This window comes from Anarrhichthys ocellatus, unplaced genomic scaffold (assembly GCF_004355925.1).
Source record: "Anarrhichthys ocellatus isolate YVR2014 unplaced genomic scaffold, GSC_Weel_1.0 scaffold12, whole genome shotgun sequence".
NCBI classification, from domain to species: domain Eukaryota; kingdom Metazoa; phylum Chordata; class Actinopteri; order Perciformes; family Anarhichadidae; genus Anarrhichthys; species Anarrhichthys ocellatus.
The window spans coordinates 7,457,094-7,471,322 of record NW_022280042.1 but is presented as its reverse complement, the minus strand read 5'-3'; the positions used below and the strand labels follow the sequence as shown (position 1 = coordinate 7,471,322).

General features: G+C 44.9%; 1 protein-coding gene across 1 annotated transcript in view; it reads left to right on the top strand.

The window, feature by feature from the left end:
* The first annotated feature begins 350 nt into the window (after positions 1–350).
* The window catches only part of LOC116385963 (potassium voltage-gated channel subfamily H member 7-like), a 72,124-nt gene continuing 58,245 nt past the window's right edge, over positions 351–14,229 (top strand). Inside the window, exon 1 of the mRNA XM_031851823.1 lies at positions 351–366. The gene's annotated coding sequence lies outside the window, so the exon portion shown is untranslated. The remainder of the gene's footprint in view (positions 367–14,229) is intronic.

Below are 14,229 nucleotides of genomic sequence, written 5' to 3'. Positions count from 1 at the left end.
AACCTAGGTCCAGCCACCTCACCACCATCCCTTAGCCCGCACCTCCCATGTCCTGCTAATGGCGGCCACCACAGAGGTGACTGTGTGCAAATAGGGCTGCAGCGCCGATGGCCATCCATCACAAGGCCCCGGAGCAACATTACACCACTCTAATGGCCCACTCTGGCCTTCCTTATGATATTAATCCACCGCCTCGCAGCACTGATTTCATTTGTAAAGTGGTGGGGGGAGACAAACTGTTTTTGTTTTTTTTCCCGACAGGGTGCTAACGGAAGTAGCCGCCGCGATGCAGACAGGAACACGCGAGCTCGTACACAATGCCGTATACGTCGCCCTGGCGCTCACCTTGGTCTCCAGCATGCGCAGGTAGGTTCACATACACAACGGCATAAAAAAAATACATCAGCAGATGCACACACACACACACACACTCTGTGCCTTTGACCGCAGCCTTTTTTTTCCCCCGCAGCCCCCTCAACCTGCCATTACAGGGAGTCTAATTATATAAAGTAACTACAACAGGCTGCATACATCTCAAACTCAGCAAGCAAGCAATAAGAAAACTATTACTATGTGAGAGTTTTCTTTTGCAGGCTGAAAGTATCAAGAAAACAACAATTAAATTGCTCGCTGTAGCTTAGAGATTTGCAGGATGCATCAATCCTCAAACACGTTTTTTTTTTACTTTGAACATCTTAGAGATGTTTGCTGGTCGGCCCCGCGCAGGCAAGTTGCTCGTAACCTGCAATTAACACTTTACATTTCGGCTGCTTCTGCTTCCACTGCAGCGGAAAAAAAATATAAGAGCGTTTGACACAAGGTACTGTATCCGTTTCTGTCGGCACATTCATCACCCAGCTGTCCTGGAGTCCAGCGGCACTTGTCAGCTGTCTTTTATTGAAGAATCCCTTCACATGTTGATGGTAAATCTGCAACAAACCTTGGGTTTGGTGAGCTGAATGATGTAACCTGTCTCCACCGAGATGCTTTTTGTGTCTTACATGTATTTTGGCGTGGAATATGAAATGTCAAATGCCTGCTTTCCGAGGTTACATGAGGTGTTTCTGGACATGTGGGAAACAGACAGATGGTAGAATTTCCAGCGCTAAGAGACGTGTTTAAAAATGGCTGTTGGGTGGGGAAATAGCAGTAGACAGAAAATCAGAGCTCAGTCTCTTCAGTGCATATTGAAATCAGTTACTAAGCTCGCAGGCAGCATGTGGAGGGAGGGAGGGGGGTCTGGTGACCTGTGGAGCAGATGGTGGGCTGAGAGGAAGGTCTGCTGGCTGGACGTGAGAGCTCAAGACACTCTTTGTAGCTACTTATTTTTATTTTTTAAACAGACCACCGCTGGCACAGGCTAAACATACACGAATACTGGTGTACAGTGCCACACACACACACACACACAGACCGTATGAATGTCAAAAGCTAAAAGTGTCAACCTCAAAGGGCACAGAGAGGCACAATTTCCTTAAATACCATTGTACATCTCGCAAGGGGAACATTTTATGATTCCGCCCTGACACATGAACCCCGATATCGTCCCGTCCTCTCGTGTCTGCGAACACGCTAACCCCTTTGCCGAAGCCTCCTGCAGAAAAGCAGCGCGCTCCTGTCTTTTTTCTTCAACATCAAACATTAAATACATCACCACACAATACCAGCAGCTATCAGGGTTCCTGCTCACCCTCCACGCTGCGTTGCATTATGAAAAAAGGCAGCCGGCCCTATGTAAAAATTTCATCGCCTTGCTGCGGATGAACAGAGCGGCTGCAGACGAGCGGAGGAGTGGAAATGAGGAGAGCAGAGGAGCGGTGATGTCTGGCGCCGAACGTGCGGAGCCAGAGGTCAGCCAAACTCCGGCGAAACCCAGAAACAATAACACACACACACACACATATTCACATTGTGTGCTTGTAAATTGTTCTATTCACTTACTGAAAAACACTGGAATTTGAATAACCCCCGGTCATGAAAACAAACCTTGTGAATACTGAAAGATTTTGACGCCTTTATTAAGGATTGACTACGCTTTGAGTTCATCTGAATCGTCTTTATGATGTCCATGAAACTTCTAATATGTTGTGAATACTAATGGCTCAGTGGGCAGTGTGTGATAAGTGATGAAACGTCTTTGAATGCCGCGCTGTCCTTGGCTGACTGGTGGGTGCCGTTTCATTACGGATACTCTCGCTGTACTTTGAAAATTAGCAAAAACCTGGCAGGTATCAACGGCACCGAAAAGCAGTGTCTTTAAGCGCTCGTCTGTGTTCCCCTCAGCCCTTGAACTTAAAAAAAAACACAACGTATTGAAGCCGCATAAGAGACTGGAGTGATATTGGTGAGCAAAGAAAATTAATATAAAAGTAAAAACACTTAAAATACAAAACTCTGTTGCCAGAGGTAAAATTGCTGTCATGGATGGCCTTCTAGTCCTAATGACAGACTCGGCTCATCATGAGAGAGACACAAAGACAAACACAAGTGGGGACTCGATATTTCTATAGATATACTCGAATGAAAGGATGAAAGACGGTAATAAATAAAAGACGGGAACAAGGGGAGGAGTTGGCACTTTACCGTAACACGCCAGATGAAAGACACGCTACAACCACACGGAACGAGAGGGAGGAGAAAGAAAAGAGAGATGAGGGTAGAAACACTGAAGGGAATTAAAAGTTGGACTGAACTATTGAAATCACAGAAACCCTCTGCGGAAGAGGCCGGCAGGGCAAACCAAATATTCCTTGACTTAACGTCTCACTCTGAATCTGAATAGAAGCCGGCGAGGTTTTAAATGTAAATATGCCATTATGCTGTCATTACAGTGTTCACATGCGCGGGTCCGCGGGTCAACCCAGCCACTGTTCATTTTGCAGGCAAAAGCTTTTTTCTCCCCCTCCCTCCCCCCTTCCTCCCATCGCTCTTGAAATGTTAATAACTTTCTATTAGTTAATGTACCGTGACTAAAATTTCGATTAGATATAATTCATTTTAATATCTGTGACTGGCCGGCCTGATCATTTTCCGCCGCGTTCTCCCGGCCCCGCGTTACACGATTCTAAATTGGACTCATTTACATTGGCTGGTTAAATCAAGGCCTTCTCGTGCATTTTAGCTGTCATCGAATCAATTTTGTAATTTTCTTTGCTCTTTGAGGTACGACTGTTTCCGAATTGAATAATAACAGCCATCACAATTAATTAGCCGTTATAGCAGGAGGGGATGCAGGCAACCTCTCAAATGCAACGAGACAGCATCGGCGGCCACAGCTTGGACACATTAGGCACCAAATTGCGTCGGACACGCGCTATTTTGCCTAATTATGCATAATCGGTGTTTTTAAAATAAAAAAGGGAAGTCGTAAAAGTTGACGTTTGCACAGTTGACCTGCAACCGTTCAGTCTTTCTTCATCCATCCCGACATCTCTGCCTCCGCGAACACTCCGAGAAAAACACAACACCGGGTTGGGCGCGCTGGGAGTTTCGGTGGGACCACTGTGGGTTAGGCGGGCGCTGGAGTGGAGCTCCCATGTGGCTTTGCCTCGATGGTGACTGAACCATAAGAACAGGGGGGGACAGAGGGCTGCGCACCGCGGGGACTCTGGGATAGCTCAACCTTCTCGGGGAGGACCGCTGCCTTGGGTAAGTGGTGGTGTCGCTCCAGATCAGAGGACGGTGAAGGCTCTTGAGGGGGAGGCGGAGCAGGGTGGGGCGGCAGGAGTTGGGAGGGGAGGCAGGGGGGGAGATGAGGGTCGGCCAGAGGCAGGGAGGACTGGGGATAGGAGGGCAGATCACAGTGGGAATAGGTTGGTTTTTCTCTGACTGGAGCCAGTGCAGGCTGAGAAGAGATTCATATTCAGCGTAACGTTAGCATGAAAACTTGGTGGTTTTCTTAGAGCTTACTGAGGTCTGGAGCAACCAAATACACATGCAGCATCCAAGTTGAATAAAGAAGAGCCTTGACTGATGGTTAAATGCAATTTGATAGTGTGCCTCTCAGTTTATTGAATTGGAACTCCTCGTGATGCAGCATGTTATCAATCACTGGATTAATCTTGCAATGAGGGTCCTTGAAATACCGGGGCACAGATGTGTCCTCTCTTTATTCCAGACATTTAAACTCCGACACACAGCATCGTGATACAGGTCGAGCCAGAACATTAAAGGAAATACTGAAAATAAATCCGTCTGTGCCTTACCTTGACTTATATTTTGAATTATTATTAGAAAACACAAAAAGCCAAGCTAGCTTTTGAACCCGGTCATATTCATATGGGACTTGAGGAGTTCAATGACTGGCAATAAACATAGTTTGACTCTCCTTTGTAATTATGATTTCGTTTCTTCAAAGCTTCTAGAAAGATATTTCAAGTGTTCCAGTTATTGTGATCCTAGTAGTACGCACCCCGGCTCAATGAAGCACTTGAGGGATTTGCTATCTAAATCTCCCTTCACTGAGATACATATCAAAGCCACAAATGTCAAAGGAGATAGCAACATGGCAGCTGCGGTAATCCACTGGCTGTTGTAGTCTCACGCAAAGTGCTCCGTGAATACGTTCACATCTCTCAACTTTGAGTGTGGGCATTAGAAACAAACCGCGTTCCAATCCCCTCGTGTGTGTGTAGAAGTGTGTGTAGGGAAAAGTATGTCCAGTGACGAATAAACCAAGCTCAACCCCCCCCCCCTTTTTGATGACTTCTCCCAGCTCATAAAATGATGTACAAACCCCTCTTTTAATCAGGAACATAGACAGCTGATAGAACTAAACTCTCAATCCCTTCATCTTTTTTTTTGTGATCTCCCCCCGCCCTCCCTTTTCTCTCTTCCCCGTCAGCGTTGCGTAGAGAGCGGCTGATGTTTTAATCATGGCCGCAGGGCTCATTGTGATGTGCAGCCACCTCTGGGGTCTCTAATTGTCTCAGGCCAGGCTGGCTCCGCTGATCACCCTGCGTCTGGAATGGCTAATGACTCACGGCGAGGTGGAGAGAGACAGAGATGCTTCACACATAGAGCTCTATCTGTTTGGTGTGTGTGTGTGTGTGTGAGCACAATGACTCACCGTGTGCCGATGCATGTAAGCACATAATGGAACATAGAATTAACCGCAAACAGAGCCTGATTACCGGCAGCCTCAAATCAAGGCCAACTCACCACCAGCCCTGTTTTTGCGCCACAAAAACCTCTCTGCTGCCGACTGTCTCGCAAACACGAACTTGGATAACACTTCAGGATGATTTATTTTGATGACATGAACTGTACGGTAAGTACAAACCCACTACCACACTGTGAAAGAAAAATATATGGTGTTTTTGCATTTAAAATAGGACATATAGAAGAGCACGTGATTCAATCACTTCAACAAGAGCAAAACAGCACTTGGGTAACAGGAATATTAATCTATTGACATGTTTCAAGAATTAGCTTTGCTGTTTTCAATCGGGGAAAGTATACTATGTTAAGGCGAGCAGACACATGACTAGATCCCGACCCAGGCTTCACGACCCCCCCCAAAAGGGTCACGCGATGAAGCTTAAAGGTCCCAGGATGGTTGGTGGTGCAGGAACGAAGAAAGCAACAAAATTCCAAGTTTACTTTTCAGACCTCTTGATCTTGAATGAATATTTTACATCTTCAGGTTTCTAAAAAGGATTTAAATGCAACTGTGTGGTGAAAATCACCCCTTTGAAAGGATAGTTCTGCCGGTTATGGCTCTTTGAAGTGAATACGTGTGATATGTAGAAGATATTTGTTTGACTCTTTTGTGGAAAAACCGAAAATTTCTAAAGCCAAAATTGAAGTGGAATTAATTTGAGCCGGGGGTTAAACGGTCAAGACGCGCTGCGGACATCATACACCATTAGGAAATGTTGCTCTATGAATGATACATTTCCTCCTTTACCAGATCCAGACTTTAATCTCCTTCTAAGCTCCGAGTGGCACCCTGGGTCTGCGCGGCTGGCCCGCGGATGATGTGGTCTTAGGGTAAAGGGCCTATTGCTTATGTTGCTGATTGTACACCTGTGGATAAGGCTTTCAGGTTCTGCGGACAGAGAGCCCTAAGCCCTTGGCGGCCCACAGAATACAGATCCGACCCCCCCCCCTCCAGCTTCCTTTCAAATGCACACACAATCACACACTGTCCTGATCATGTCTCCTCCATTCATCAGCCTCTCTGTCATTCTTCTACTCCATCACCTCTCGGGGAGTTGCAGCCTCAGAGAGTACGTGTGTCTCGCAGCTAACACGGCGGCAGACGCCGTCTCATACTCGGCAACTTATTGCTCCGTAGTGTTTGTTGTCCTTCTAGCCAAGCTACGGTGAGTGAAAGGAATTTGGTGGCAAAACGTCTTTGTTTCCTGCCATTCTGTTTCCCGCCTAAGGACTACATTCAATCTCTTGACCTTTTAACAATCATCCTTTAAGAAGAATTCTTACATACAGTACAACCAACATGATTCAACGAAACCGCTCGCGTGTCGGACCCAGAACATTAATAAGTAGCAGCAACTCAAGTGTTGCATACACTTAATAACAAAGCATGTCTCTGACTCCCCCTCCCGCCATCCGCTGCCCTTATTAGCATACAATCTGAATGCTGAGAGCGCCAACAATGGTGAGGTCAGTGCTGCTGGATGGGGTCAATTCTGAGGACGGCTTGGCAACACGCTCTGTATGTGTCTTTGCATACTGTAGGAAATCTATTGCGGTGGGAAGTTAAGTGGCGGTGAATGCCAATAGTAGACCTTCCAGACGGCCTTCTTGAAAATACAAAGCATGGCCCTGCCAATGGCGTTCTGCTCCATTTTACCTTTTGAAGAGGCAATCCAAGAGTTTAACCCCCGGAATATTATCTCTCTCCCTTAGAATAGCCAGCACTCATCACTCCAACAGGAAAAAAAAAAAAAAAATACAATTTAGTTCTGTCGGTCTGGTCCAGCCTGCGATAATCCAAATCCACTTTTGGAGTACTGATAAGACAACCTATTAAATGTAATTATAAAATGGGGTGGTGCAAATTGTTAGTGCTGTAGCTATCTTCAAAATGTCTTAATATCTTGAAATGGCCCTGGTGATTTAAATCATTTTAGCATTTCCTTGCAATTAGCTTTCACATAATAACACTGAAGCTAATTTCTGCACCACGTTTGACATTATAAATGTAATTGGCTCCCATTCACATCCCCACTGTGGCACATCTATCAAGTCTCATGGCCGACATTTATGTGTGTTGTGTGTGGTGGCAAACACACGCGCTAACGCTTGCGTGCGAGCCGCTTTTTTTTTTTGCATCGCCACCGTAAACAGTCACCTTTTGTTTTTACCCAAATCTATCACCCAACATCGTCATAACGACTTGCCATTGATTGCGCTCCCTCTTTCGATTTAACGCTCTCAATAAAAATAAGAATCTACAATGCATTCTAATTACACTTTTTAGGTGACCTATGTAACGACTGTTTCCCAATGAAGGCTCATTAATTGGCCTGTCACAGTTCAGTTGGGGGCTATTGTGGCACTGTCCTTTTCATAGGCATGCCGGCATGACCGGCATCACTGAATGCTCATATATAAGAGCTCCAATAACAGTTAAAATGCTATTAAAGGGGATGAGGCACGGCTATGCTGCTGCTCTCTCTAATTTGAGACACTGACTGGAGGGCTGTGCAGAATACTCTCCGGGGGAAACTATTCCCTACTGACTCCAGCATATGTTGTGAGCGCACGCACACACCCAGATATACACACAAGCAGCAGACATTCTAATTGCCACTGGAGTGTAAACTGCAGCTGATAATGTTATGGTCGTAACAATCTCTCTCTTAAACAAATATTCCCATGTGCGCACTCATGCGTACCCACACACACATCTGCATGCATGGCCAGGGTATAAAGGGTGTCTTGTCAATTTGGTTTCTAAACACCAAATCTTGTACAAGCAACTACTGCCTAAAATAACTGCCTTGAGATGGCCTAGCCGCAGGGAAACGTTGAAGATGGCAATGTAGCTAACATGGGCTTGCTAACGCTATTTGTTGGTAGCGTAACGGGGCTAGCCTCAAGAGTTGACTACTAGACTAAACGCCGTTTCTCACCAATGGCCCGCTTTGCCGTTTTTGTCTCAACGGTCTCGGTAACGATAACTTCGAAGTGAAAATAAACAAATTGGTCTCCAAATTTGATGCTAAAGCTAACGTTAGCTGTTGAGGCTAGCCCCGTTCCGCTACCAACAAATAGCGTTAGCAAGCCCATGTTAGCTACATTGCCATCTTCAACGTTTCCCTGCGGCTAGGCGATCTCAAGCCAGTTATTATAGGCAGTAGTTGCTTGTACATTTGGTGTTTAGAAACCAAATTGACAAGACATTCCTCCATTTTGGTGAAACGCTTTTTTAAATGTATATAAATATATGTACAGTAAATCCGCTGAAATCGAGGTCCGTCCGAATCATTTTTCCCATGCACGGATGTTACGGGAGGGAGGGGGGGGGTGCAATCTTTCACAAGAACCCACAAAATCAGTTTTCATAAATTTCAGTGCAAAAATGTGTTCGTGGTGTGAAATGGCTTTAAGTGTGTGTTCACATAACGTCGCTTTTGATGAATTTGTCTTAGTAGCCATTGATGGTTCAGGGACAGCACACATTACAGGCCTCTCATGAGTAAATAAGTGATTATTCTCCACTAAAATGCATCTTTCAGAGATTTTATATCTTCCAGATATTTATTATTAAGAAGAAATTAATGGTCAAATAATACAGGGAAATTTGAATACAAGGCGAGGTTATAAGCCTTTGATACAAGGTAGAGCTCTCTGAAAAGCAATGGCTCTTGATGGATTATTTGGTAATTTACAGACCATTTTGTTGATAGAGGCTGGCCTTGCGAAGGTTAACAAAGCAACGCTTTTGGCATATGAAAATTATTCTGTTTAAGGGCAATCTGTGACAAAGTTTTCAAATGAAATCTATAAGAGAATAGAAGGTTGTCTCTCTTGGATAGATGCCAGTTTTCAAGTAGCACTCCTTGCTTACCAAAGCCCCAGTCTGAAAGACTGTCTTTTATTCCTAATTTGAATGGAGCTCAAATGAGTGGACGTCGACGAATCGATTTTCACCAGAGCACTTGAATAACTCGCTCCATGCAGAGTGAAGAGGGAAGGGAATGGTGCAGAAAGAAAACATGTTTGAATGAGGAGACAATTAGTGATAATAAACATTGAAAATCCCACCTTAGTTAAACTCTGCTCTTTCTCTTAAGAAAGACACACAGAACAAACTAATTATTTTTAATGTGTATATGCTTGGTCTCATTTCAGTATCTTTTAATAACACAGATTTAATGGACTGGTATTCAGAAAAACGGCTACTCCATACATACTTAATACCATTACTGACCGAATTAACCTTGAGTAGATCTTAATTACATTTAGTTCCATTTGGTTGGTCATGCAATCCACAGCTCGGGATATTACAAATGGACAGGGGGGTGTTTTTCCTTCCACAAAGTTTGCTTTCCACTTATTGTACGAGTTTTCCACTCCACACTGACACAAACATTTCCTTCAAGGGTGATGATATTCTGAATTTATCTTCTTGTCAACACGTCCCATGAAAAGACTCACCAACAATGTATATATAACAAGTATTGTGTGTGTGTATATATTAAGTGTCACACAACATCTTCATGGAAGCCTAGCCCCCACCCTCAGGTTAAGGACCTTTAATTTTGACTCAGGCCCACACACACCGCCCTGCTGCCACAAATATTCACAATTGGACCAAATATTTATTATGTGAAAATAGTGGGGGAAAAAAGTGAAAACTTATTTGTCCTTGGACTTTTTTAATGGGTTCTTCCTACGCTAGACTCTTTAAACAATTATTGTGAAAATTGGACCAGACAAAAAACGAATCAAACCGAACTGAAAACATAAGGTAAAGCACAGACCTGTGGTATTTGAAAGTCAATTTCAAAAAGTACCATATGCCTACTGCAAACAAAAGTTGGCTTTTTTTGAAATAATAAAAACATAAAATAAAGGCAGCCTCGTCCTTTAAAGGCACTAAAAGAGAAGAGAAGGCGTTACCCACTCCTCATTATGGCGTGTTAAACTCTTAAAGATTATTAGGCAAAACATGCAGTATCAGTGGTTTGAGACAGACACATCAATTTCTGCCTGACTCGATCCCCTCTTTTGATTAAAATGCACTCCATGACAAGCTCTCAACTGCCACTCAGCCAAGTCATCTGTCAGTGTGATTCAGTACTATACAATATTATTCAAAAGCACACTTGAATCCTAATGAGAATCCCATTGACAACTTATTGCCAGACCCGCTGATGAACATTGATTGAAAAAGGGGTCTGGTTTGGAGTGGAGCTCCCTCGGTCTAACCTGGGCTGGACCAACAGAAAGGGGGGGGGTACACAGGGCTACAGGAACAGCCACTTTTGTGAAGAGTGCATCAAACTGGGGCTTGATGGGATCAATGGTACAGATGTAGTGCTTACTAGAACTCCCCCTTCATTACCTCCCTCTCTGGCTCGTTTTTCATGAAAAAAACACATTCCTGAAGCGCTGTGTATTGTCATTTGGGTGTCTTTACACACGTTTGTGCATCTGGTCTCAGTGCAGATGTGTGTATTTGCTTACAGCTTGTTTATCTGCCCGGCAGAACAGGGTGTGTTCTCATACTTATGGCCCCTCCAAGTCCAAGGCTGGCATCCAATAACGAAGACAGCACTTTCAATAACCTTGACGGACAGATTAAAAAGAGGATTCAATAGCTGCTCTTCCCCATGAGCACTCCATCACAGAGGCCGCCATCCTTCGACGCCGGCCTTCTCTCCCTTTATCCTCGGCTCCTGTCAATCACGCGGCGGCTCGGCAAAATGGCCTCCGCTGCTCCCGGGGAGCCGCCACTGTGTTCCTCGCTTATCCTTTGGGCCGTGGGTTAGAGATGGTGACGCAACAGCGGGAAGAGCCTTATCGCCGGCGTGTTGCTCGCCACGACATCACCCCGCTTGCCACACGCTGGGGGGGGGGGGGTTCGATGACGTTTCCATGAAGAGGTCTGTGCCCTTCTCAGTAGCGGCTCTCTGACTATCCTTCCCTCACGTGGGTGGCCTTGTCAATCCCCATCGCTACCCGCATTTCTATGGTTTTTCTAAACAACCACAGCCTCCGCCCCAATCCGTCCCTTTTTTTTTTCAGCCGCAGTGCTCGCAGGCTATGTCCCCCCCCCCTCCAACCCCTCTCCGAGTTTTTCACCGCGGCTTTACTCGCAGCCTTTGAAAGTTCACAGCCTGTCTTGGAGGCACAGAGAGAGGAAAATCAAACCGCTCAAGGCGGGCTCGGATCACAGGTGAAACCCTCCGAAAGAAAAGAAAAAAGAAAGAGAGAAAGAAAAATCCTGATGTGAATTCAGGAGACACGTTGCCTAAAGACGGGGGCACGGAGTTGAAAGGTTGTTTTTTTTCCTCAATGCCGGGCGTCGTCCTGGAGCTTCACTTACTTATTTGTTATTTTTCATGCCATTATCATTGCTAAATGTTATGTCATCCTTGTCCAGCTTTCGGGTTACTTAAGGTGGAGAACTGAAAGAGTGGGTGGCAATTATTAGCACGACTTAAGCCTAATAGAAATATGATGAGGAGGGAAAGTTGTCTAAAGGTTATTTCCAGCTCATGGTACACAGTCTATATCAACAGTGTAAGTGATATATCGGCTAATTAATGGTTCCAACTGCTTCCTAATTGCTGCGCCCTCTGACCTACTGTTACCTCCTAGGAGCTGGTCTCCGCCCCAAGGGCATCGGAGACGCCCATGCTCCCACGGACACACTCGGACACACGTGCACGCGCACAGCGAGCTACCCATGTGATCCCTGAATGTCAGGTTAAGGGCATCCAGAGGCCAGCAGTCCTCTCAGCCTAGCATACCGGGAGTTGATAAAGAGCATGAAAAAACACAGTGGGCAGTTTAGCCACAATAATCTTGGGGATTACAGGTCAAAACGATTCCAGACACGAGACAAAACAGAGCTGAGACACCCTTTCGCTACAGAGAAGGAATATAATGTGTGCTGCCGCATGCTTCATCCCCATCAGTGGTTATTACGCACCACAGCTGTAAGTCAGACCTGAACAACAAAATCTGTGCCCTTGGTGATGCACTTGGATTTTATTTTTCTCTTTTTTTGGTTTTATTTTTACGGCCTTAAATGTATTGGTTCAGTCAAACCACCAACATTGGTTCAACAGTGGATGGCTGTTTTCAGCAAAACAGAGCTAAATTGAAAATATATGTTGGACTCACATTTGTTGCGTAGCCAGAAACTCAAATCCAGATCAATGCTAATGTTGCTCCACTATGTTTGCTAACACAATATAACTTTTCAAGGTTATAATATGTGAAATGTTATCTTTGTATCTGTTGCATTGCTTTTTATCAGTGAGATTAAAAGATGACTGTTCTATCCAATGATGAAGCTGAAGTGTGTGCTGATGAAGAACACAGGAAACAGCGTTTACGTCCACAAGCTAAATGCTAACGTTATACACTATCTCATGTGCAGCTGGTGGTAGCTCTCACCTTTACTTATCTACAATACAGTCTGCAGTCGCTACCTAACATTGTATACGCTTTACGAAAAGTGCTGCCAATGGAAATAATGTAGTAAGTGTTTAAATGATTGAACACAACAGAAGCTAGAACTAGCATAAAGCGTGGAAACAGCTCGCTTGGCAGCATATCTCTAGAGTGTACTTGTTATTAGCATGTTTGTAAAAATGACACGTTGCAGGTTCTTTCACGGTCTCCACTGGTTGCTTGGAGAAGTCTCGTTGAGGAAGTCACTGCTCTCAGCTGAGAAATAGTTTGGCATGTAATCCACCGTAAGACCAGAACATGACGTCTTTACACTTCGGCTTTTGTACACATTAAACAAACAAGCTATTATGTGTTAATTAGCAGGCTTTGGCGGTGCTGCTTGGTCAATTTTGATACCTTTTGGAGAGCGCTACGCTGGCTGTGTCCCCCTATTTCCAGTCTCTATGCTAAGCTAACTCCGGCTGTAGCTTCAATCTTTTCATGTAACTTGTTGCAAGAAAAACAAATTGCAAAGCTACTTCTTTTAGAATAAAACAAAGACATTTAGTTTAACAGCTATTTAAAGTAGAGGGGGGAAAGTGTCTCTTGGAGTTGAAAATGTAGATGTCTGTGTCTATTTCCAACCCCATTAGATATCGCTGACTGATTACATTCTGCTGTTTATGAGAGCACTCATGGGATTCAATGCATTAAACCGTCCCTCCCGAACTTAATCTATCGCTTAATTAAAGTTGTCCAGTATGAAAACAGAACCAGGCCTACTAAGAATTAACTTCAACCCTCCATTGTCCCTCCATCCGAGCTGCAGAGACGTGTGAACCGGCTAATGAAGATGTGTTAAGATACAGATTCAGCTCCATTTGCATGCAATTACAGCGCATTGCTTAAACGCCAGAGCTGTCAGCGTCCACGCGACCACATATCCCGCATCTGCAGTTCTCCGGAGAATTACGAACAAACCCCCCCACCCCCCACCACCACCTCCTCCTCTTCCTCCCTCCTCCCGTTTCGCCAAAGTCATTGCTCTGCCTCTGCAGTTTTGTGGCACAAATGGCTGTAGTCCATTCAAACGTGTGAAATTGTAATCATAGCTGTCTCTGGATGGGTGTAATTAATGTGCTCCATCACAGAGATTTTGATGGCCAGTGTGGAGTATGCGGGGAGCCGAGCCAGCGAAGGACATCGGCTAAATGATGTGCTATTATATGGAGTGTTTGGTCATTTGTAATAGCATGCGGAGCGGAATACATGATGAGCGAGGAGGAATGTCCTCCCGGTGCTATCATCGTTGTGTTCATTAATTGCATTGTTGATGGTAGTTGGTAACGCAGCAGGTTGGATGGGATGAGTGTTTATGCAGACAGAAATAGCTCGCATTTTTTTGGGGGGGGAGTTTTGCTAGAAGTCCAGAGTTTGTTGAGAGTGTCTGCTGGGAAATTTACTTGGATGTTCTCGAACAGCTTTGGATTTTAGTCGAGAACACGTTTCCCCAACACCTCCCTGGGTGTCTGTGCTGTCGGCGGACTGATAGGTTTAACAACCCAGTCATTAGCTGAACAGATATTGGAGGATGTTGTGTTTAACTGATGGTGCCAGTAAACAAGAGGC